Below are 25,499 nucleotides of genomic sequence, written 5' to 3' on the forward strand. Positions count from 1 at the left end.
CAGCAACTGGAGGGAATGAGAGATAGCCTTTTTTGGAAGTGTGACTGCCATACAGAGTCAATGTTTTATTTTTATATGCTTTTACATGGAAATATTTGATATTAAATTTTGGCAAAACATTTCCTCAATACACCTGAATATAAACAACTTTTAGCAAAACATGTTTTTAGTACACCTGGGTACATTTTGCATTTTATCTGAAACAATTCAATCTGCCCCAATGAGCTCAAATCCCAATAACGTGGTTGAAAAAAACACCTGAAATTATCCAAATTAACATCATCCAATTCACTCTAATTACCTAGCCACAAAAATCAATTTTATTCTAATTATTTTTTTATTTTTTTATTGGTGCATTATATTCATACATCATACTGGGGTAAAAAAAAACTTGTGTGTACATGCATGTACACATCACTGATTTAACCCCTACCCAATTCCCACCCCATTCCCTCCCCATCCCTCCTTCCCTTGCTTGGCTTAGTGGTTGACTTCGATATATTTAAGTACATTGTGTGTTTTAGAGAATTTCCCCCCCCCCCATTCCCTCCTTTAGGTTGTCTTGTTCGCTCCTCTATAGGATTTCCTTTTTCATCTTCAAACCTAAGGCTAAACCGAAAGTTAAGAAAACAAGGGGCTTTTCCATCAGAAGGAACACGAAGTTTTTAACAGATTATAAGGGGCAAAAAATTTTACTTTTATATTTTATATTTTAAAATACAAAGTGTACAATTTATTTTCTTAAATTCTTGTGATCTTTGGTCAGAAAACACTAAAAAAAAGGAGACCACTGCCTGGCCAATCTCTCCATCACTCATAATAAACTTAAACTAAATTTATCCTATCCTCTAACTTAACTACTAAATATTAAAGTTACTATCTCTACTTCTAAAATTAACTGCTAATATTATCTGCTATTTTAACCACTAAATATTTTTAACTTATTTTAACCTAACCACCAAATCCACATTAAACTTATTCTATTTTTCTAATATACAATGCCTACACCTATTTTTCTATAATACCTATTAAGTTGTTTATCAAGAGAACACTTTTGTTTTAGTGAGCAGGCACTATATTTTCTTTTTATTGCTATATGTTTGAAGCATATAGGATGCTTTGTGTGCGTGTGGTATTGGGTGTGGAACCCAGGGGCTTTTCTACCTCCGGGCTATGCTCCCAGACTAATTTTACACTTTATTTGAAAACAGGGTCTCACTAAGTTGCTGAGTGCCTCACTAAGTAGCTGAGGTTGGCTTTGAACCTGTGCAATCCTCCTGTCTCAGCCTTCCAAGCGCGGGGATTACAAGTGTGCGCCACCATGCCTGGCTCATAGGATGCTTCTTTTTTTTTTTTTTTTTTGTAGGTCTGGGAGTGGAACCCAGGGGCATTTGACCTCCGAGCTACACCCCCTGCCCTATTTTTTATTCTTTATTTTGAAACCGGGTCTCACTGAGTTGCGGAGGGCCTCACTAAGTAGCTGAAGCTGTCCCCGAACCGCGATCCTCTGGTCTCAGCCTCCCGAATGCTGGGATTACAAGCGTGCGCCACCACGCCCGGCTAGGATGCTTCTTAACTAGAAGTACTAGGGCTTCTTCTTCTCCTTCTCTTTCTCCTCCTCCTTCTTCTAGAATTGAACCCAGGGGCATGTACCTCCAGATTGTGATAATATAATTAGATCTTGTCTATCAAAGGAAGAACTTGACTTAGGCTCCATTTTGTAGAGCCCCCATTACATATAACCTTGTGTGCACTTGTATTTTTTGTAAAGATAGCATTTCCTGAAAATTGTGACTGCCAGCTCCTTCCCCAGCATGCCCTTTGTCCAAGGGTTTAAAGAGTGTGAGACTATGATCCCACCAATAGGAGCACAGCACAGAAGCCCCACCCTAAAAAAACACACAACAACAACAACAAAAAACCCAGTAGGTTTCTACCACATGGCTCTTGATTACTTAACTTTACTGGATTTCTTTTTGCAAAAAGTAAAATTCACCTTGCCAAGCCACTTTCAAATATCTGTCTTTTTTTTTTTTACAAGGCCATGGAAATTTATTTCTAGCAAGGTTATACCCTGAGCCCTTTTTATTTTGGAACATGATCTGGCCAAGTTGCTGAGGCCGCCCTCAAACCTGTGATCCTCCTATTTTAGCCTCCCAAGTACCGAGATTACAGGCATACACCACCATGGCCAGCATCAGAGCATCCTTTTTAGAATACTTGAATTTAAAACACATACAGATTTATATTTCTGACATAGCGTAGATTCATTTATAAAATTTACTTTTTTTGCAGGTTTGGGGATGGAACCCAGGGATGTTTATTTTGAAACAAGGTTTCACTAAGTTGCAGAGGGCTTCACTAAGTAGCTGAGGCTGTCCACGAACTGCGATCCTCCAGTCTCAGCCTCCCGAATGCTGGGATTATAAGCGTGCACCACCACACCTGCCTAATTCATTTATAAAATTTAGTTTCTCATCAATCCCTTTCACTAGCAGAGAACAAACTGTTAAAGAAAATTGCAGACTAAAGACATTATGTATAATACATTAATAGCTAAAGGAAAATACGCAAACCATAAAGACCTCCTTAGCATGTTGGTGTGTCTCTTCTGTGAGAGATCAAAAGGAACAGAGGTAAGTATGTGGGATCATATAGCCTAGGCAAGCTGGGCATGGTGGTGCATAGCTATAAACCCAGAATTTGGGAGGCTGAGACAGGTGGATTGCAGGTTCAAGGATAGCCTCAGTAAGTAGCGAGGCCCTTATCACTTTGCAAGACCCTGCTTCTAAATAAATATAAAATTGGTCTAGAGGTATAGCTTAGAAGTAGAAAGCCCCTCAATTCAATCCCCGGTACCACACAAAATAAATAAATAAATATAAAAAAGACATAGGCAAGATATAATCAAAGAGGAATAAATAAGGTGATCAAGGAATGTCACAAGTAGGCTAGTGGGAGCCAAGGAGCTATCTGCTTAAATCTATGTGAGAAACTGAAAATTCCCGAAATGCTGTTAAATCCTAATCTAAAGCATCTGCTCACTGACGCTCACTGAAACGGCATCTTTACATATTTCTAGTCAATATTTCCTGCTGACGTGTTACCTTGACTAAAGCAGCTACACTTTTTCTGCTTCATTTCCTATTTCTAGAATGCCAGGTTAGTATTTATTATGAGACCTACAGCATCGCCTTGAGTAATAAAAGTGCTTATAACATAAGATCATCTGTGAATGTTGATTTAGATCAGCAGTGATGACAGTGTAGCTTACTGCCAAGAATGCATGTGAAAATATCACTGCAAAGTAAATTGTCTTCTATTTTATATATACAGTAACCAATTTTATTCAGATGAGCATGATTTAAGAATATTCTTGTAAGCTGGTTGTGGTAGCACACACCTGTTATGCCAGTACTTGGGAAGCTGAGACAGGAGGATCACAGGTTCAACGCTAGCCTCAACAACACAGACTCAGCAAATTGGCAAGAGATTGTTCCATACTAAAAAGGGCTAGGGGTATAACCTGAAGGTAGGATGCCCCTGGGTTTAATTCTCAGTGCAAAAAAATAACGATGACTTTTAAAAAAGATGTTCTGCTATTTCTGATTAAGAAGCATCCTATCTACTTCAAAGATATAGCAATGAAAAAGAAAAATTTAAAAAGTAAAATGGGTGAGGAGTGTAGCCTGGAGGTAAAATGTCCCTGGGCTCAATTCCTAGTACTAAAATATAAAATTAAATTAAAAAATATTAGAATATTCTTGAAGATTGAACTGATAGCTCATAGAGTCATTAAGAAGATGATTTTTTTGTGTGTGTATGTGTGAGTGTGTGTGTGTGTGTGTGTGTGTGTGTGTGTGTGTGTGTTACTGGAGATTGAATCCAGGGGTATTCTGAGCTAAATACCCAGCCCTAATTTTTTTCTTTTATTTTTGAAACAGTGTCTTACTAAATTGCAGAGGTCCTCATAAAGTAGCTGAGGCTGGCCAAGAACCTGTGATCCTCCTGTCTCAACCTCCCAAGTACAAATGTGTGCCACCATGTCTGCTCAAGAAGCTGGATTTTGACTCAATCCATTCATGTATCCTTTCATCAACATATAGAATCACAAATACTACATTAATACATACTGTAAATTCTCATAACTCACCATTTTAGCTAAGTCACACAAAACACTAAAAGGGACAAAAAAACTTGTGACTTTCAAAACTAAAAAGAAGACTTTTAAGGCTGAAACAGGAGGATCGCAGGCTTGCGGCCAGCCTCAGTGACCTAATGAGATCCTGTTTCAAAACAAAAAATAAAAATAGCTCAGGAAAGCTGGGCATGGTGGTAAACACTTGTAATCTCAGCTATTATTTGGGAAGCTGAGACAGGAGGATCTGGGTTTGAGGACAGCCTCAGCTACTCAGTGAGGCCCTTTGCAAATCAGTGAGACCCTGTTTCAGAATAAAGAATTAAAAAATAGGGCTGGGGATGTAGCTCAGAGGTAGAATGGCCCTGGGTTCCATCCCCAGTAACCCCCCCACACACACACAAAAAAAAAAAAGGCGAATAATGCACCTCAAAGGTAGAATGCTCCCCTGGGTTTAATTCCAGTACAAAAAAACAAACAAAACAACAACAAACGCTTTAACCATCTAATCAGCAAAATACATATTTGTGAGTACATATTTGATGGACAACATTTAAAACCTTATATGGGCTTTTTTTTTTTTTTTTGCGATACTGGGAATGGAACCCAGGGACATTCTACCTCCGAGTTACACCACAGCCTATTATTTTATTCTTCATTTTGAAACAAGGTCTCACTGAGTTGCAGAGGGCCTCACTAAGTAGCTAAGGCTGGCCACGAACTGTAATCCTCCTGTCTCAGCCTCCCGAATGCTGGGATTACAAGGGTATGCCACCACGCCCGGCTTATATGGGCTTTAAAATGATTATTACGATGGTCTTTCTATTAGTACAACTATAATATAGTACTACAAATTAGAAGTTATGGCAGAGGCTATTAATATCCTCTTATGTAGGCTACACCTATTGTATTTGATATTAAAATCCCTCTTCTCAACTCAGCATCTGGACTTTGAGTACTAAAACTGCATTTCCCAGCTTTCTTCGATGTCAATGATACACAACAAGTGTCTTGAGCATTATCCAGGAAGTAAATGAAACTAGACGCCACACGCCTTCACTTGACACTCTCTTTAACCATATGCGATGGCAAGAGAGAAGTAACTCTCTTATATCATGTAGTGGGAAACACCGACTAAGGGTGGGCATAAAGAATGAGACTGTTGTCAGAGGGAAGATCTTAAAACTATTCTGTAAAATGTCAGCCCTTGCTCATGAAGAGTGGGGAAAGGGCCTAGCTCCAGGGGCAAAAGCATGTGGAAGGAGCCATTCCTGGGCATGGAAAGGCGGCCTAGGGCAGTGGTGTTGTGATCCAGAGATGGGTCTGGAACGGTCCATTTCCAAGTACGGAAAGCAGCGTGGGGTGTTCCATGTGTCGGGTTTTATAGTCGCTCTGGACATCTTCATCTGAATCACATTTGGGGTGACTGAATGCCCTTTGCACATCACACCTAGCCACTCTGCCCCTTTCCCACAGGAGAGTGGGTCAAGGTAAGCAAGGCTCTGCACGTAAACTCAGTTCATCCCTGCTGGCCCCATCTGCTAATGTCCAGCTAGCTAATCTAACAAGATCGCTTTTATTATTCTACATACCTGCATATGGAGAATAATAATGGACTCTCTTCCTCTAAATCCTTTTTATGTCCTGAGACATATGATCCAATCTGGTTTAAATCACCACAATTGGGAGTTTTCTGTCTGACACAAATGACCATAATCCCAAATGAAATAGCTCTATAAATAAGCACATATTCAGTGACATGCCTTAAATTCAGTAAGAATTAATACATTTCCAAGAGTATTCAGATAGGAAGATGGTATGACTCCTCTTCCCAGACTACAAAGTTCCCACAGGTTCCAATAGTACTGAATTTATAGGCAAAACAGTCTACAAGGAAATAAGTCACCATGCTTGGAAGAAACCTCAAAAATAGATTCCAAAGAAACCTAACATTATCAGAGAGAAAATACAAGTATGTTTGAAAAAATACATTTATTTATTTACTTATTTATTTATTTATTTATTTATTTATTTATTTATTGGTGGTACTGGGGTTCCTGGAAGCCGTTCTACCTCCGGGCTACACTCCCAGACCTATTTTTACATTTTTATTTGGAAACAGGGTCTCCTAAGCCAGCACACGCGGCTGGCTTCGAACCTGCGCGATCCTCCTGTCTCAGCCTCCCAAGCGCGGGGATTACAAGCATGCGCCACCACGCCCAGCCGTTTGAAACATTTAAAGAAAGGGAGTAAAATATGAAGAAGGCACAAGTGACTATAAAAGGTGAACAGATTTGAAAAATATGCAAGAAAACTTCTTAGAAATAAAAATAGGAGAATGAAAATCTAAAACTATGTACAAGAGTCCAGCTTCAGCTAATGACACAACACATTGGTTATGCTAACCCTCCAGAAAATGAAAATCATAAAAATCTGAACAAAATATACAAAATATATAAATCAACTACTAAAGATGGTAACTGCACTTAGTAAGATTTATGCCTTTGCTCCATTTCACCTAAAGGTATTTTCTGATGTGGCATATTGTTATTATTTTTTTTATTTTGAAACAGGGTCTCACTAAGTTGTCGAGGGTCTCACCTGGCTTTTGCAACCCCTTATTTGTATTTTCTTTACTTGCAATTCCCAGTACTTGGAAGGCTGAGACAGGTCTGAGGCCAGCCTCAGGAATTTAGTAAGGCCCCCAGCAACTTAATGAGACCTTGTTTCCAAATAAAAAGAAATGTCTGTGTATGTGCCTTGAAAGATGAATTGCCTTGGGTTCGAACCCCAGTAGAAAAGTGAAAGGAAGGATGGAAGAAAGGGAGAGAGAGAGAGAGAGAGAGAGAGAGAGAGAGAGAGAGAGAGAGAGAGAGAGAGAAAGGAAGCTTGGAAAGAAGAAAAGAAGAAAGAGGATAACTTGAAAGCTGAAATTTTCAAAATGAAGCCAGGCACAGTGGCACACAGCCTTAATCCCAATACTTGGGAGGCTGAGACAGAACGACCAAAAGTCCAAAGATAGCTTCAGCAACTTAGGGAAACCCTGGGTCCATTCCCAGTAAAAAAAAAAAAAAAAAAAAAAAAAAAAAGATTGCAAAGCATTTGGAAGAGCCACAGATGGTATTGATGTAGGACAGAAGAAATAAGTAGGTAGAAAGGAGACAGACAGGAAGGAAAAGTAAAAAATATAACTTTGATATAAGAACCTGGAGCTGAAGTGCTTCTGCCTCTAGTCCACAAACCAGTTCTCTTTCCCAGGCCTGACTCTAACATAAATTCTTGGGAAACCTGTAGATTCTAGAGTTAACAGTATTTCCAAGAAAACCTATAATTTAGGATATCCCAGCTTATCCATCAATCAACTAATGAGGACCCCAATCAACCCAAGATCATCCACCCTAAAGCTGACCAGACCACAGACCATCAGGAAGTACCTCGGGGCTACTGAACTGAGCTCATCCACCCTAAGGCTGCCAGACCACCTGCCCACCATAAACCGCCTCGGGACTACCGGACTGAGCTCATCCTCGCATACCTTCTCTAGCCCACCACTCACAGAAGTCCCCTATAAGAAGAGAACCCTGAACTCCCCAAAATGCTTTCCTCATCTTGAGGAGCCCTCATTCTCTCTTGAATGTGTATTTCCTCCCCTTTTCCCCAGTAAACCTCCGTCTATGTCTCTAGCTGGCGCGTGCTGAAATTCTTTTCCTTCACGTTAGCCAAGGACCCTGCAGACCCTGAGTTCCTCAGCTGAGAGCTCACCCCAACGGTATCACCTCTCTGACACTGCTTAGCATCCCAAGGTGAGAAGTGGGCCACTCAAGTTTGTGGATGACACTGCATTTTTTGCTTTAACTTTTTTTAAAGATTTTTGTTTTTTATTTTTATTTATTTTATTTTTATGTGGATTATATTGAAATTGGCATACATTCATACGGTGCTTGGTTTATCCCCACTTCCCCTTTCCCCCTCCCAACAATGAGTGTCCAGGTTAACCATGCTAAATTCATACTTTTACACATATTCAGATATAGCTCCTCCATTAATCAGCCTCAGCCTTCTTCATCTCCTACCCTTCCATTTCAGTTTTGCTGAGGTTTCCCCTCCATTATCTGGAGTCCCTCTGATATTCCTAATAATCCCTAGTTTGGGGATATTAGAGAAAACATAAGTCCCTCCCTTCTCTTTCTGTGCTTGGCTGATCTAAACAGACTATTCTCCAGGTCTTTCCATCTACTTGCAAATGACATGATCGTGTTCTTTGTTGCTAAGTAGAATTCCATTGTGTGTATTTCCCATAATTTTGCAATCCATTCATCTGTGGATGGAGACCTAAGTTGGTTCCATATTTTGGCTATTATTAATTGTGCTGGTATGAACATGGGTATGCATATGTTACTGTAGTTCTCTGAATTCCCAAAAAAAAAAAAAAAACCCTTGGGAAAGATACCCAGGAGTGGGATAGCTGGATCATATGGTGGTTCCATTCTCATTTTCTAAGGAATCTCCACACTGATCTCCATAACAGCTGAACTAGTTTGCACTCCCACCAACAGTGTAAGTAAGCAGTGTAAGAGTTCCTCTTTCCCCACATCCTTGCCAGCATTTGTTGTTTGACTACTTTATGCTTGCCACTCAGATTGGGATTAGATGGAATCTCAGCGTTGACTCGCATCTTTTTTTTTTTTTTTTGTGGTACTGGGGTTCCTGGAAGCCCTTCTACCTTTGGGCTACACTCGAGACCTATTTCATACTTATTTTATTTTTGGAAAGAGGGTCTCTTAAGCTTCGAACCTGCGAGATCCTCCTGTCTCTGCCTCCCTAGCGCGGGGATTAGAAGCATGCGCCACCAAGCCAGGCAACTTGCATCTTTCTAATGGCTAATTATGTTGAACATCTTTTCATGTATCTATTGGTCATTTGTATCTCTTCTTTTGTGAAGTGTCTATTCAATTCAGGTGCCCATTTCTTGATTGCTTTAATTTTTTAGAAATTCATTATTAGCCAGGAGTGATGGCGCATGCTTGTAATCCCTGCATTTGGGAGGCTGAGACAGGAGGATCGGGGTTTGTGGATAGCCTCAGCTACTTAGTGAAGCCCTTTGCAACTCAGTGAGACCCTGTTTCAATATAAAGAATAAAAATAGGGCTGAGGGTGTAGCTCAGAGGTAGAATGGCCCTGGGTTCCACCCCCAGTACCGGAAAAAATTTCATTATTAAATAATTTTATACTTTGGCAAATGTTGCAAAAATGATAAAATTTATTCCTATATAACCTTCATTCAGATTCTTCAAATGTTAACATTTTCCATAATCAAAGTAAATTTGCTAAGCTCACAAAATTAACACTGACATAATTCTATCATTTTTAGTTCTTATTCATATATTATCAATTCCTTTTTTCTTGTCCACTTTAGATCATACATTGTAATAATTATCATGTCTTAACAGTGGGTGTTAGCGATAACCATGTTGAAGTGCCACTGTGCGACTAAAGTGGACAGGAAGTGAAATCATACTGAGGAAGAAGCCACCACACCCAGCTTTTTTTGTTTAGCTTTTAAACACGTATCAGGTATATAGTTATATACTAGATATGGACAATAGTAGAATAAATATGTCCTAGTCTCTGCTATCAAAGGTCTTAGATCTCTCTTAAATATTAGTCTCTTATGATTCACACCAAAGGCAAAGTCCAACCAAAGAGGTTAACAGTTTTCTAATTTACTTCAAAACCCTCCAATTAACATCAACCATGGGAAGTTCTATCTTGCCACATTGTGTTTTATACTTGCCTTTATGCAATGTTGGAATGTAATAAAAGTTATTGGTGATGAGTATCAGCATAACTACTTAAAGATCCAGATGACGCAGTTACCACTTCTAAATACAGAGATATAACTCAATTTCATTCTTCATGAGAATTCACAGTGAGAAAATTGAATGTTGTACATCACCATGGATAGTCAAGCTCATAGGTAAACTCAAGTTGCGCTTCCAAATGAAGATCGGCATTTTATACTAAATAATAGGACATGAAATGCTGCTTTTCTGAAAAGAAGTAAATTGCAGATGGCACTCGGGGCTCCTCTATGCCCATAGGATAAAACAAGTGACTTAGTTTTACATTCAAGCTTTTTACCATCTAATTCTGACCTTTTTAAACATTCTCCAATTTGGATCCTACACAGAAGCCTTTCTCCATTTCCCCCATACACTGATCCACATAACCTGTAGTCTTTTTTCCCCATTTATACTGTTCATTCCAAATTTAGAAATCTCTTGCTCCTTAATTACTAAGTCTACCCATCCCATCCTTTGTATCTCTGGGGAAGTAATTGCTCCACAGATGTTTCTCAACCAATGCTCTGTATTGTTTTAAATTTTAAGAGAGGAAACATAACCCTGAGAGAACCCCTCTAAGAATTCTGGCTTTGACTTACCTGCAATTATGATTTGGACACGGACATGGCAGGTAATGAAGAGCCTTGGGACCTTTCCGGGTATTTGTATCAGTAAGCTACCCTGGTTGTTTTTACACAACAGGCATTTTCTTACAGAAACTATGAAAATGAATGGGTCATAAATATCTCTTACAATCCAAATTGTGTAGTGTTACCAAGGGTTCATTCTCTAGACTACTATGTGTTATAAAATTAGAATACAAATGAGTAAGTGAAATTGCACCCTGGAATACAAAACCTGGACAACGAATCTCAAAAGGTGCAGTCATTGATATTCAGGCATCTCAGATAAATATCTCATATCACGATCACTGCAGTAAACATTGGCCTTTTCAAGATCAGAGAAGGACTGGGCAAAATAAATAAATAATGAAATATTGTCAGATGAAAAACAGTTATGCAAGAGGTGATATAACTTTCTTTAAAAACAAATCAAGCCAGATGTGGTAGCACCATTTTTATTTTGTAACAAGGTCTTGCTAGGTTCCTGAGAGTCTCTCGCTTGGTTGCTGAGGCTGACCTCCAACCTGCTGTCCTCCTGTTGCAGACTCCAAAGTACAGACATGTGCTACCACACCTGGCTTGTATTAATTTAAATTTAAGTCATGTGGCTGTGATATCCAATATGTTGTGATAATATTGGATAGCATAGTTCTATAAACGTCATTGTTTTATATTTTACATTTAAATATATAATCTTTCAAGAAAGCATTCATTTTTTTAAGTATGTTACATTGAAGCAATCAAAATTTATTTTTCACATATGGCTATCCAATTGATTCAACATGATTTATTAAAAATATTATAATCTCCTTCCTCTATTATATAGTACTTTCACATATCAAGCCATATATGTGTGGCTCCAATTTCAGATTATTCTTCAAACTAGTCTCTTTTCCTCCCAAAAGTAATCTACAGATTCAACACAACACCAATTAAGTTACCAAGATAATTCCTTACAGACATAGAAAAATCAGTCCTCAAATTCATTTGGAACAACAAAAAACCAAGAATAGCCAAAGTAGATCTCAGCAACAAAAACCATGCAGGAGGAATCACAATACGTGACTTTATACTACAAAGCCACTGCAATAAAAACAGCATGGTACATAGACAAAAGGAGCAGAATAGAAGACTCAAAGAAATATACACACTTACATCCAATTGATATTCAACAAAGGGGCCATAAACATACACTGGAAAAAAGATAGTCTATTCAGCAAATGGTGTTGGCAAAACTGGTTGACCATATGCAAAAAAAAAATAATGGAAATTAATCCCACTCTTTCACCCTGCACAAGAGTCAATTCAAGATGGATCAAAGACTTGGAAATCAGACCAGAGACCTTGAGGCTCCTTGAAGAGGACATAGGTCCAACACTGCAACACATAGGCACAGATAAACACTTTCTCAACAAGACCCCAAAGGCACAACAAATTAAAAGGCGAATCAATACGTGGAACTGCATGAAACTGAAGAGCTGCTGTTCAGCAAAGGAAACTGTCAAGAACCTCAATCGAGAGCCAACAGAATGGGAGAATATTTTTGTCAATTTTGATCTTCCTGTCTTAGCCTCCCAAGTACTGGGATTACAGATGTGTGCCACCATGCCTGGTTTGATAAATCCAATTCTGACTTGTTTTTCCCACTAACTACTGAAATGGAGGTGTCTCCTCTTGTTTAGTGAATTTTAATAAAAGAAATTGAAGGACTAATGAAGGGTATGGAAACATGAAAATTTATTTTAAATCAGGACAAGATAAAAGACAAAAAAAGCAGCTCCCCTCTCCCCACACATACATGGATGGAGAAGAAAATCTTTGAAAGAGAATATCCACTGAAGCTCTTGGGAAGTGAGCTTTTAAGCCTCATGAAGACTCCAAATTACCTCTTTTATGATTGGTCGGAATTGGGTCTTCGGGGGACTAATGTCCTTTGACCAACTGCAATCTTTAATTTGAATTGCTATCTTGTGATTTGGTGAGCCCTGATCTGTCTCTCACCTGACCTGTCTCTCACCTCCATGCTCACCTCCCCTGACCCCACCGAAGGCAATGCAGCCTTTTTCATGGAACTGGAGATAAAACCCAGGATCATTCTACCTCTGAGCTACACCCCTGTTGCAGAGAGCCTCACTAAATAGGTGAGGTTGGCTGGGAACCTGCGATCCTCCTGTCTCAGCTTCTCAAGTACTGGGATTACAAGCGTGCACCACCATGGGCAGCTCAGATGGCCTTTTTTAATCTCTCTTGTAACTAGGGCCCCTGTCCTGCCTCACCATAACTAAGATGTTGTTTTGTTTTCTATATATCCAGGATCTCTGGATTATCCTCAGAGAAACTGAAACACCAACATTTCTTTTTCTTTTCTTTTTTCTTTTTCTTTTTTTTTTTTTTTTTGAGGGCTTGGGGATGGAACCCAGGGGCATTTGACCTCCGAGCTACATCCCCTGCCCTATTTTTTTTCTTTATTTTGTAACAGGGTCTCCCTGAGTTGCGAAGAGCCTCACTAAGTGGCTGAGGCTGTCCACGAACCGCGATCCTCCGGTCTCAGCCTCCCCAGTGCTGGGATTACAAGAGTGCGCCGCCACGCCCGGCCCAACATTTCTTAATGATCCAAAGCAAAGGATCCAATTGTAAAATAATAGGCTGACGGAGGAAATGCATCCGAAGGAACTGTGCTCAGAGAAATCTCTTCTATCCATTCTGGCTATATCAAGTATTGTGTAAAGACCAGCCATCATACCATGCTAGACATACAATTACCCAATAAACACTTGTTGATTTGCACTGCAGTTATAATGTCAAGTACCTGAGAGTACACATCACTTGGCTCTAATGTTCTAACCACATGATCATCCCACTGAGTGAAATATTTACAGTTTGCTTCTCTCCTGTGAGCGGACGACAATGCATGATGCACTGCAGGGTCATATTTGGAGACTGAAATCCAGCCTTGTGGTCAGTGGAAATGTCAACTTGGGACTTAATGGATACCAAGTGGAACATCAGTTCACTGAAATGGAAAGGGGGGAATATAATTTTAAGGCTTTATTTGAATTTCAAAAAAAGGAAGAAGATTACCACCCCTGTTTCCTCACATGAAATATCCAGTAGGGTATTGCAACTGCAGATTTTATTTTGAGATGGAGGTTAGTAGGGACTGAACAATCAACCATAATGGTGAAAATGGGATTTGATGCCAGGTGCCATGGTGCATGCCTGTAATCCTAGTATTTGGGAGGCTGAGACAGGAGGATTACAGATTGGAGGCCAGCTTTAGCAATTTAGTGAAATCCTGTTTCCAAATTAAAAAAAAAAAAAAAAAAAAAACAAAACTGGGGCCATAGCTCAGAAATAAAATGAACCCAGATATATCTACCTCTGAGCTATATCCCCAGTCCTAATTTATTTTTATTTTGAAATAATGTCTTGCTAAATTCCTGAGGCTGGCCTCCAACCTGTGATCCTCTGGTCTCAGCCTCCAATTATTGGGATTACAGGCCTGTACTTCCACACCCAGAACACGATCATATTTTTGACAGTTTATTATACAATTTTAACATTTCATCTTAGATGATGGGGATTACCTCTGTTTTATTCAGGATCTCAAGTCATAACATAAGACATACCTCAATAAACATATCATTTTCTCATTCCTAGTTTTTCTTTATTTTTTCTTTATTTTTTTGGTGGTACTGGGGTTCCTGGAAGCCCTTCTACCTCCGTGCTACACTCTCAGACCTATTTTATATTTTTGAAACAGGGTCTCTTAAGCCAGCGTGGCTGGCTTCGAACCTGCGCGATCCTCCTGTCTCCTCCGCCCAAGCGCAGGGATTACAAGCGTGCGCCACCACGCCCGGCCCTAGTTTTTCTTTGAATATGTATGGAGATAAGGGGGTCCCTGTGGGACTCATGTTTGGTATAATGAAGATTTTATTACTGATATCGCCCAACACAAAACAGAGACTAAAAATCGTTTAAGAGGTAAAAGATTTATTAGCCAAGGTGAGTGCAACCACAATCAGCACACCGAGCAGAGAGCAGTGCCTCGGTTTTAAAGACCATACATTTTATAGGCTGGTACTGCTCGCAGGTGGTTTGGGGGGCTAATTTTGCAAGCAAGCGCAAATTATAGAAGTGGCATTTTGTGATTAGTTGACATGCAGAGATATATACCTATTGCTTTTAAATATTTTATTTACATGACACTTTTAGGAACCAACCAAGCAGCCCTTTTCTGAGGAACTAACTCTTTTTAGCTTTTTAACCTGTTTTGTGCTATTCTGGATCTTGTTCTTTACAATTACTTATCTAATGGGCATCTCAGTTTGTTGCAGTAGTCGCATCATGCCTAGTACCCTATTCTGCAGGGGATGAAACACCTGCTCACTGTACCCCTCAGTACACCTGCTCACTGTACCGTCTCAGTATCCACCTAGGCTTCACCCATACTTTTGATGAGTTAGAGCAGGGTGTTGGCAATCTGAAAGATGAAATGGAAACTGTGGCAAATGGGTCCTTCCTACCCTTTCTTTCTCTCTTTTTCTTTCTTTCTCCCTTTCTTTCTGGTATTGAGAATGAAACCCAGAGTTTCATTCTACCTCTAGACTACACCCTCTGACCTTTTAATTTAATTTAATTTATTTTTAATTTTAATTTTTTGGTGGTACTGGAGTTCCTGGAAGCCCTTCTACCTCCGGGCTACACTCATAGACACCTATTATATATATATATATATATATATTTTTTTTTTTGCACTTTATTTTTTATTTTTTTTCCATATTTATTTTTAATTGGTGCACTGTATTCATACATCATAGTGGGATACATACTTTTGTAGACATACATGCACACATTGCCCAGTCAGCCCCCACCCAATCCCCACCCCGTTCTCTCCCTATCCCCCCTCCTATGCTTGGCTTAGTAGTTGACTTCTAGTATTATAGAAATTTATCCAAAATTAAAAATGATAATCTCACATAACAGTTTTTGAAACAGGGTCTCTTAAGCCACCACGGCTGGCTTCGAACCTACGCGATCCTCCTGTTTCCGCATCCCAAGCGCGTGCCACTGCGCCCGGCCTTAATTTTATTTTGAAACAGGGTCTTGCCAAATTGTTGAGGCTGGCCTCCAACCTGTGATCCTCCTGTCTCAGCTTCCCAACTAGTAAGCATGTGCCACCACATCTGGATTGGGTATCCCCTTTCTTTTTGTGTGTGTGTGTGTTGCTCAGGATGGAAGCTAGCGGCCTTCTATCTCCAGACTACACCCCTATTTTATTTTTTATTTGGAAACAGGGTCTTGCGAGGTTGTTGACAACCTTACCAAGTTCCTGAGGCTGGTCTCGAAACTCTGATTCTCCTATCTCAGCTTCCCAAGTACCCGGATTCCAGGCATGCTACACCAGGACCAGCTGGGTGCTACCTTTCTAATAGTAAATTAGTGTACTAGTGGAGGATAGTAGAGATGGCATATTAACTGTATCATATACAGCACCTCCTTTGATTGACAACAGGAAAGACAGTGTACCTTCACTCTGCTACCATGACAACTTGTCACTGGTCAGCTCTTTCAGCTTCTGCAAAGAACTGAGTTTATATTGTTGAACCAGAAGGGAGCTACCAGTGTGCTCTCCTGCATTCCTTTCTAGCTCTGACTCCTCAGATATGCCATTTGTTGCCTGAGGAAGGCGTGCTGTAGACAGATTTTCTTCTCCTACCCTCCCTTTTCTCATTTCCTCTTCATTCAAGCAAGGAATATGTTTTGGCTTGCAGAAAAAAAATAAGCAGGGTGTTTAAATTGTGTCCTTAGGCTACACAGCAAAGACAAAGAGTATAACTGAAACAGGTGTAATGCTGGGGGCAGGGGTGGGGAGGAAAGCTATTCCAGCCCGTAACAGTTATTCTTTGTGGGGGAAAAAAGGAGACAGAAACAGCTTCAGCATAGCAGGTAGTCAAGTCAAAAGTTAAAACACTGAGAAAAGAGTAGACATAGTACAAAGAATTGTTCTAGCTAGGTATGGTAGCACATGCCTGTAGCCTCCTAGTACTTGGGAGGCTGAGAGAAGAGGGTTGCAGGTATAAGTCCAGCCTCAGCCACTTAGAAAGAACTTGTTTCAAAAAATTTAAAAAATAGGGCTGGGGTGTGGCTCAGAAGTAGGATGCCCCTACGTTCAATCCCAAATACTGAAACGGGGGTTTCTTGCAAGTTCTTGTCTACAGAGAGCGAAGAGTGACACCCACAGACCTCAGGAAGGGGAGTAAAAGGTTTATTGAAAGCAGCAGGGAATGGGGCAAGGGTGGCTGAACACCCCCAAAGGGGCTGGGACTCTGGGTCCAGCAGCTGCCTTCAGGACAATACTTGAGAGTAGCCCAAGCCGAACTGCCTTCAGGTGCAGGTTGCTTTCTTCTGGAGTCCATGCGATCTGCCAGAAGGGAATAGAGAAAAGTGGCCGAACACCCCATAGGGGCGGTCGGAACTCCGGGGTCCAGTAGCTGTCTTCAGGGTCACTACCCGAGTGTTGCCCGAGCCAAGTGCCCATCAGTTGCAAACTACTTTCTCCCAGGGTCCACGCGATCTGCCAGAAAAGAGGTACAGGTCACCCCTAGGGGCCTGCCCAGCCATGATGTCCAGCAGAGGCCTTCAGGTCACTACTCGAGAGTCGCCCGAGCCACGTGCCCTCAGATGCACTCTGCCTTCTCTCAGGGCCAACACGACCTGTGAGAGAGAGAACAGCTCCCCAAAAGGGGAGGGGGTCCCGAGCAGGAAAGTCCCCCACTTTTGCCATCTGATTGGCCGATGCCTGACCGCTTGCAAGTCCGTTTGTGGTTAGGGTGACTTTTGGGATTCCAAGGAGAATTTGCATAGGGCATTTGTAAGTCCTTTGGGATTCCAAGGAGAATTTGCATAGGACATTTGCAAGTCCCTTGAAGGGTCTCCTTTCCAGACTTGTTCGGTGGGTTTGTTGGTTAGAAAAACTCAGGATGACTTTGTGAAGCTTTGATCTTCTTATCTCTGAACCTTTGGAGTTTCAGGTATCTGTTGTCTCTCAGGAAACTCAGGATGGCTTTGTGAAGCTCTGGCCTTCTTATCTCTGAGCCTTTGGAGTTTCAGGCATTTTTTGCCCCTCAGGGAACTCAGGAAATTAGCTTCTTTTCTACCGAGGCCTTTTCCCTATCTGCCTATTTCCTTTCTATCTCCTCAATACCACACACACACACACACACACACACACACACACACACACACAATTGTTCTAGCCTGGTGCAGTGACACACACCTATAATACTTGGGAGGCTGAGAGAGGAGGATTACGGGTTCAAAGACAGCCTCAACTACTTAGCAACAAATTGGGCTGGGGTATAGCTCAGAAGTAGAACACTCCTAGGTTCAACTCCCAGTACCACCAAAAAAATGTTCTAAGTCATTCTGAACTTTTCCAGCACTTAGCCATTTTGTTAGAACATATGGCGTACTCAAGATGCATAGTAGAGAATCTTGTTCAGGATTGCTGGACACATTGCAGAAGTACGTAGGCCAGAGAGAAGAACTGCGGCCGAACAAAGGCTGTGGATGTGACCTTTATACTTTCCACTTAGCTGTCAAGTTTGGAAAAGGCCTGAGAGAAAACAGTGAAATCTCCCACTGTGCTGCTCAGAAAAGGAAGCAAGTAATTCTGGGGATATTGCTACTGAGGAAAGAACGTCTAGCGCATCTTAACTGGGCCGCCATCTGTGTGCCTAGAAGTCCCACTCAAAGTATAGCTACCCTATACTATTACAATTGTGTTTTCTAGCCTATTAACCTCCTGTCTCTGACCCTCTACAACTATAAAAATCTCTATTTTTGGAAATTGTATATATCAGCATCAAAATGGTTTATGACTTGTTTGGTAGCCAGGTGAGGTGGTACACACCTGTAATCCCAGTTCTTGGGAGACTGAGACAGATGGATCAAAGGTTCGATGACAACCTCAGCCACCTAGTGATGTCCTGTTTCCAAATAAAACATTTAAATGTAAGGCTAGGGCCAGGCGTGGTGGCGCATGCTTGTAATCCCAGCGTTTGGGAGGCTGAGACAGGAGGATCACATAGGTTCAAAAGCCAGCCTCAGCTACTGAGTGAGGCTCTCAGAAACTTGATGAGACCCTGTTTCAAAATAAAGTATAAATAGGTATTTAAAGCCCGTGGGTTCCACCCCCAGTACCAAAAAAAAAAAAAAAGTAGGGCTAGGTGTGTGTCTCAGAGATAGATTGTCCACGGGCTCAAAGTTCAGTACCAAGAAAAGTTATTTTGTATTGTTTATATAACCTCTCAGAAAGGAGCCCAGAGTCTTATTTCGTGATCTATCATTGTGTCACACCCCTAAATAGTGTGAGATCTATGGTGGATAGCGCAACTTATCTAAACAACTCTTTCCTTAGTAGCATCAGGGTAGATCTAAATAAGGTCTCACTGAAGTAAGATGATTTTACCTGGAGTGGCATAGGCTTTAAGCAACTCCATATTTTTCTCTAAGCTTTTCTATTAGAGTAGATGATGTGGCACAGTTCTTGAAAGGATTTGTCACTAAATACTGTGCAAAAGGATTGGACTTCTAATTTAAAGGAACCAGGCAATGGCAGCTGGTCAGCAGCCCAGTGGCTCTCTGGGAATGCATGATGATGAAGCTTCCATAGTGTTTTAGTTCACAGTCTGAGCTCAGCTTGAAAGGCTCTGTAGCGTTTAGTATCTGGCATTACAGAGGAAATGACGGTACCATTATTGCCTGAAGTACATGGGAAAAGTCTAAATGCAACATCATAATGGGGGAGGGAAAATATGAACAATGACTTTACTATTATTTATGGAAATGGCAACAACACATATGTATTATGAGGAGTTATAAAAGTGACAGCAAGCTGAGCATGGTGGGGCACACCTGTAATTCCAGTACTTTGGAGGCTGAGACAGGAGGATCACAGGTTGGAGGTCAGCCACAGTAACTTAATGAGGTTCTCAGCAATTTAGTGAGACCCTGTTTCAAAAAAAAAAAAAAAAATAGAGATACGAGCATAGCCCAGAGGTACAATGTTCCTGGGTGCAATCCCAGTACCACAAAAATAAATAAGCACTAACATTTCCCATGAACTAGTCAATCCTAAGAAAGCTGGTAGACGTCCATTTCTGCATACTTTTTCTACCTCAGTGATGTGCTCTTCCCTCTGGAACCACCTCAAATGTTCACCGCTGAACCATTCAATTTAGAATTTACCTGGAGGTAATGGAAAGGGCAGTGGACTGTAAAGCAAGAAATTTGGGTACAGCCTCTGCCACCAACTAACTGAGAAAAATTTGTGTTAAGTACCTCCTCTTTTCTGGGCTCTGTTTCTGGCCAGGGGAAATTAGAAGTCTAGATTGTAAAAATCACTAATATCTCGTCTACTGCCGAAATCCTGTGATTTCCAAATATTGACCACAATCTGCAATTTTTACATGTGAACTAATTTCAGGATTGAAAGAGACCATCATGTCCTTTCCCACACACATACCTAACGCCTGTGATTTTATAGCATGGTGACACTGCCAAATGGCCCTTCAGCCTCTGAAGATGCAGTTCAGTGCACAGCGGCTCTCTGTTTTGGTTCACTCCATCTGTTTATAGCTGAGTTTGTTACATAGGTCTTAAAACACATCAAAATGGAGCATTTCTGTCACCCACCGAAAGGCATCATGGATAATATTTATGAACAGAAAGCTGACTAGAAAAAGAAGTGCCAGAGCCAGCCGGCCAAAGTCCGGGTTCTGAAGAGAGGAGTGAGGATGAAAAGAATTTTAGTCAATGAATTTTATTCATAGAATACTTCATTCTCTCATGGAAGGATCGGCAGTACACCCCCGGGTCGATATCTCTACTGACCGATCCTGGTTTTATCGCTCTCGTCCTATTTATACCGCTCCCGGTCACCCAACCTTCATGACGTCACCACTTATGTGCGTAACGGTCAAACCAATCAAGCCTGCGCCGTCACCACCTGTGCGCTTAACGGTCATACCAATCAATTCCACCTGAGCTTCTCTCAGACATTGAACTTTCCATGACCCCAAACCTTATTGGCTCTGGGCAAAGGACAGTCAGAAGTATTCTTAAAGGGGAAAACCGTAATGGCTCCCCACAAAGAAGCATGAAGTGCCCCAAACTAACAATGAGTTACTAGCCAATATATAAAAATCTAATAAAAATGAACAAGAAAAATGTAGAAATCACACAAGACAACTGAATGAATTGTTCAGCAGGAATTTTTCTGACAAGAAAACCCCAAAGTTAACAAATAATGGGGGAGGTAGCCTAACTAATTGAGAAGTAGGACTTGAAACAGTACTCTATTTTTGTAAATTTTATTTTTTTTTATTTTTCGAGGGAAGGTACTGGGGATGGAACCCAGGGGAATTCCACTTCTGAGTTACACCCTCAGCCCTATTTTTTTATTCTTTATTTTGAAACAGGCTCTCCCTGAGTTGCTAAGGGCCTCACTAAGTAGTCGAGGCTGTCCATGAACCTGGATCCTCCTGTCTCAACCTCCCAAATGCTGGGATTACAAGCATGTGCCACCATGCTCGGCTCAGTACTCACTTTATATCCATTTCACTGACCAAAACCAGAGAAGTGAATTATCTGCTACTAGTGGGCGGGCATGTAGGGCCAGATCAGACCTCTGAGTGGATAATAATATCTTATAATAATAAGAGTGCAAGATAAGAATGTTTTTTACATTTTTATAAAGAAGAAGGGGGGAAAAGAGATAATATAAAGACTCTACACAGCTTGAAATGTCTAAATACTTATCTCTGTTCCTTTACAGAAAAAGTTTGCTAATCCCTCGGCTCCAGGATCCCTTATATATTCCAAGGGAGAAAGAGGGCCATTTCCTTTGCTTACTAAGCATCTCAGCAATCTCAGGTGGGGAGAGGGGACATTATAATTAGGATAGAACAGACCCGGTACCGTGAAATTAACAAATATGAAGTTTCTAGATTTTAAAAATAATTTTCCCTTTTCTTCTCAGTTCATTTTCCTTCTACCTAATATTTTATTTCTCTTATCCTACCTCAGAAAGAGTCTCTTTGCTTTCTCCTGGTACTGGGGATTGAATCCAGGGATACTCTGCCTTTAAGCTACACCCCCAAATCATATTTTTTACTTTGAAACAGGATATTGCTAAGTTGCTGAGGCTGACTTTGAACCCGTGCTCATCCTATCTCAGCCTCCAAAGTGTTGGGATTACAGGAAGGAGCCATGTAATCAAACTGCATGTAAGTGTCCTATGTCACCCAGCTTACACATTCTCACAAATGTACACAAGGGAACATGCTCAAGGATATTCACTATAGTGATTTTATGGTGGCAGGCAGTTGGAGGTGCTCAGAATACTTTTCACTGGGGCATTTGACATGTGAAATGTTATAGATTTTACATTATAAAGATTTTATAGCACTTAGAAGAGGACGAGATAAACCACAAGTGGTGGTGTACAACTGTATTTCCAGTACTTGGGAGGATGAGATGGCAGAACCACAGGTTTGAGGCTAGCCTCAACAACTTTAGCAAGACTCTCAGAAAACTATTAAGACCCTGTCTCAAAAAAAGTTTGATGATGCAGCTCAGAGGCATAATGTCCCTGGGTCCAATATTCAGTACCACCACCACCAACAACAACAACAACAAACCCTCACAAATTTACTGTTATTTATTTATTTATTTATTTATTTATTTGCTCACTTATTGCTACTGGGGATTGAACACAGGTATATTCTACCTCTGAGCTATACCTTCAGCCCTATTATTTTTTATTTTGAAACAAAGTCTGGCTAGGTTGATGAAAGTCTCACTACTTGTTGAGGCTGTCCTCAAGCCTGTGATCTTTCTGTCTTACTCTCCCAATTACAGGGGTTACATACATTTACATACATGTGACACCATGCCTGTCCCGGTTCAGTTTTAGAGGATGAGAAATTCAAGACCAAGATGACAGCAGATTTGGTGAGGGCCCTCCCCTTAGCTTCCCAGATAGAGACTTACTGTTTCATCCTTACTGGGTGCAGGGGGTGAAAGAGCTCCCTTAGGCCTCTTTTCTAAAAGCATTGATTCTACTCATAAGGCAGGGGACACTAGAGACCTATTCATCTCCCAAAGTCCTCACCTTTTATACCTCCATGTTAGAGAGCAGGTTTTAATTCTGTGAATTTGGGGGAGAAAGGACACAAACATTCAGACCATAGTATGGGCTGCTCGTCATATAGTAGAATACTGTCAAAGAAGCTTCAACTGGAATCAAGGATATAAACCATATGTTCCAATCCTTTTTCTATTATTTTTTTACATATAAAATTAGGGGGTACAATGGATTGAACTCAGGAGGATTCTATCTCTGAGTTACATCCTCAGCCCTATTTTATTGTTGTATTTTGAAACAGATTCTTGCTAAGTTGCAGAGAGCTTCACTACATTGCTGAGACTGGCCTTAAACTTGTGATACTCCTATCTCAGCCTCACAAGTTCTGGAATTACAAGAGTGCACTTCCACACCTGGGTTTCTTTACCTATCTTGCATCACATTTTACACTGCGCTAGAAGTGTAATATTAATTTTGTCAATTTTTTGTTATTGCATATCAAATGTATTATATGTCAAGTATGATTATGAATGCTAAATGTGATAGATTGTACATAAGCATATAGCTCTACAGTGCACAGAAATTAAAAATAAATCAAGCCATATGTTATGGTAATCCCAGTACTTTGGAGGCTGAGACAGGAGGATGGTGGTTCAAAGACAGCCTCAGCTACTTAGTAAGGCCCTCTGTAACTTAGGAGATCCTATTTCAGAATAAAGAATAAAAAATAGCTCAGAGATAAAATGCCTCTGGGTTCCATCCCCAGTACTAAAAAAAAAAAAAATAATAAATAAATAAATAAATCGGGTTCTGTTCCTGTACTAGATATTTGATTCTCAACAGCTAATAAGACAAATGTATCATAATCTCAAGTGATAAACTTCAAGAGTAGAGAAATGAGCTTTCATATTGGTAATTGGAGAAGTTCAAAGTACTAAAAATTTTACATCGATGGAATCATAGTGCAGTGTTTATGAGATAAAATGAAGCCACTATTTTATGAGGGACTGGGTGTTTGACACAGTGTGGGTGAATGTCATGTCTATATGAATGAATAAACATAGTTGACTGACTTCTTTATGTTGTAAAAATAGCTGTTCTGCTAATGGCACAATTATCTACCATTTCTGACTCCAAACCTCAAATCCTTCTAACATGCTTGAGTCAACCATGATGGATCATCATAGACCTGAACGTATATGTGGATTAAAAAAAGTTTTTTTCAATCACTTTAATAATTTAATCTTTAATGTAGATAAAGTATTTATGCCAAGAATAATGTCTTTGCAAAGGTTATAGCTTTCTGAATACATTACTATAATGCAGAAATATGAGTGTTTTGTGAGAAACTCAAATGAAAAAGTGGAGAACTCAAAGAAAGAATACTCTGAGCTTTGCTGCATTCATTTAGAGGCATTATTTTTTATCAGTACAGCCTATAGAAAAAAAAAAAAGAGTTTCACCTCTTCCTAAATCCAAAGCATCTTGGAAAATATAAGCTGTATGATGTCTCTCTAAAATTGAAAGTACACTTATGAGATCCAGCATACATATTTCAGGCTGTGAAAGTGAATGTACCATGAATTCTTGTAACTCTGCCTGGAGACTTTCCATCCCTGAAATGAAGCACACTTGGGCAAGGCTCATTTACATATCTGCAAGTCAACAGGGCCAGGAAGAGCTTCCACAATCAGTGGAAAAGTACCAAAGTATTAAAGAAACAGATGTGACTCTCGAAACTTCAAGAAGTCCCGTGTGCATCTGGAGATAATTCATCTTGCTGCCTCTTAATTGCCAGCAGGTTTATCACAACTTACACAGTTTGCTTTTTAAGCAGGCTGTACTGTAAAAGTGTTATTGTAATTAGCTTGCTAAAGTATGTAAGGCAAATTAGAGAATAATAATTCATTTTTCTGAGGACCTGAGAAAGCAGGAAAGCAAGGAAGACTTTCACTTTTCTCAGATCCTCTTTGGGGGTAGATAGAAGTCAAGAAACTGTACTGACATTCCTTTATGAAAGCAAACTATAGTTATACTTCTTTTGTAAAATTTGTATTACTTTGCTGTTTGTTTGAAGGGGAAGGAAGGAGTTAAGTTGGAGAAGTGTTATCTGTTTTTGTCTGAATGATAAAACTGGCTGTTTGCTACACTGTGATAAGCAAAATTTCAATTAGACTAGCAATTTGATTTGAATACCAATAAGTCTAGTCTTAGGCATTACAGAATATTTAGTAGGCAAAGATTCATTGGGGAAATTAACTTTTTTCTTTCCCCAAATACTCATCAAAATTATAGGTATTAGACAAGCATGATGCAGCATACCTGTAATCCAAGTACTTTGGAGGCTGAAACAGGAAGACTGCAGGTTGGAGACCAGTGAGCAGTAATTTAGCAAGATGCTGTTTCAAAACAAAAAATAAAAAAGGAACTGGACATGCTGGTGCACACTTGAAATTCCAGTATTTGGGAGGCTGATATAGAAAGTCAGAGGTTCCCAAGCCAGCCTCAGCTACTTAGTGAGGCCCTCTGCAACTTGGGGAGACCCTGTTTTAAAAATGAAGAATAAAATAGGGTTGGGGATGTATCTCAGAGGTATAATGCTCGTGGCTTCAAAATAAAATAAAATAAAATAAAATAAAAATTAGAAAGGGTTGAGGGTATAGCTCAGAAGTAGAATGTCCTTGAGTTTAATCCTCAGTAACACACACACACACACACACACACACACACACACACACACTTCT

General features: G+C 40.2%; 1 pseudogene across 1 annotated transcript in view; it reads right to left on the reverse strand.

Annotated features, from left to right (window-relative positions):
- Positions 1–16,338, reverse strand: part of LOC308278985 (E3 ubiquitin-protein ligase RNF167-like) — a 152,060-nt pseudogene extending 135,722 nt beyond the window's left edge. Inside the window, exons 1-2 of the transcript in view lie at positions 16,148–16,338; positions 13,482–13,617 (exon numbers count right to left, since the gene is read on the reverse strand). The product of the transcript in view is annotated as an E3 ubiquitin-protein ligase RNF167-like (transcript). The remainder of the gene's footprint in view (positions 1–13,481; positions 13,618–16,147) is intronic.
- Positions 16,339–25,499: the final 9,161 nt, after the last annotated feature.

Source organism: Muscardinus avellanarius (assembly GCF_963383645.1).
Source record: "Muscardinus avellanarius genome assembly, chromosome: X".
NCBI lineage: Eukaryota > Metazoa > Chordata > Mammalia > Rodentia > Gliridae > Muscardinus > Muscardinus avellanarius.